This window comes from Triticum dicoccoides, chromosome 2A (assembly GCF_002162155.2).
Source record: "Triticum dicoccoides isolate Atlit2015 ecotype Zavitan chromosome 2A, WEW_v2.0, whole genome shotgun sequence".
Taxonomy (NCBI): domain Eukaryota; kingdom Viridiplantae; phylum Streptophyta; class Magnoliopsida; order Poales; family Poaceae; genus Triticum; species Triticum dicoccoides.
The window spans coordinates 31,068,894-31,070,040 of NC_041382.1; the positions used below are offsets into that span (position 1 = coordinate 31,068,894).

At 49.0% G+C, this 1,147-nt stretch overlaps 1 pseudogene; it reads right to left on the bottom strand.

Annotated features, from left to right (window-relative positions):
• Positions 1-805: 805 nt before the first annotated feature.
• Positions 806-1,112, bottom strand: LOC119358762 (annotated as a pseudogene).
• Positions 1,113-1,147: the final 35 nt, after the last annotated feature.

Below are 1,147 nucleotides of genomic sequence, written 5' to 3' on the forward strand. Positions count from 1 at the left end.
ATTGTAGAAGACACCACCAGCATGGATTCTAAGAAATGGATTGGAAGAGCTCAGGAAAGACAATGTTCCTGGTGTGAGAATCAGTAGTACCATCTTCATTTTCAATCAGGATTTTCAAAGCCTTTTTGAGGTCACACGCGACACTGCTACATAAAGCTGGCCATGCGTGAACACAGGTGCATTAAAGTATAGATCAACACTGCATAACACGTGTCCTACAATATTTTGACTCCTACCTATTTTCTTATTTTACAAAAGCTTGCCATGCGTGTATAGATCAACTTTATATTGTGAATACATAAAGCTGGCCATGTGTGAACATAGGTGCATTAAAGAATGAAGAATACATCGACACATAGCACGAACCATGGACAAACATTGGTATGTAACCTGTCTACTCAGTAGGTGCCAATTTAGATGCACTGAATCGACACCAACTTGGGCGAACTGGTGGTATGTGCAGAAACAGCGAAACATTGCAAAAGCTCCTCTTTTCCCAAATTGTGTGGTGAGGAACCAGCCTATGCCCCCAATTCGTCATGCGGAGGCAACTAGAGGCAATGACTTAAGCATGACCCCAGTTCCCCACAGCTGATTACCCTTGACTCATCCGAATTCTCCTAACAAGGTAGAAATTGGCAGGTCTATTTGGAGGAAAAAAGGATCTACTAAAATCTAGCTTACTAAATATTCGTCAGATCGGAGGACTGTGCGCGCACACCGCAGATCCAACAGATCACAGCGCAAGACAACATGACCCAAGTCTAACTAAACCGTGCAAACAAGAGGGAGACGGGATCGGAGGAGACGCGTTCGCACCTAGCCGGAGCCGACGATGATGTTGTTGATGGGGATGAAGATGAGCTTGACGAAGAAGCTGACGAACCCCATGACGACGAACCCGATCACCGTCCGCGCCGCCACCTTGGTGAACTCTGCGCGCCCAATCAGCGTCAGATCTGGCGAAAGAGGAAAACGAACCAGATCTAGACGAGCAGGCGCGAGTCTTTGGTCCTTACTCTTGCGGTCGGGCTTGTGGCAGCGCTTGACGAGGCGGACGCTGTCCTTGGCAAACTCGCGGAGGGGTCCACCACGGAGTCGACGGCGTCCATGGCTGCTGCCGGCGGGAAGGCGAGATCTCCGAGCC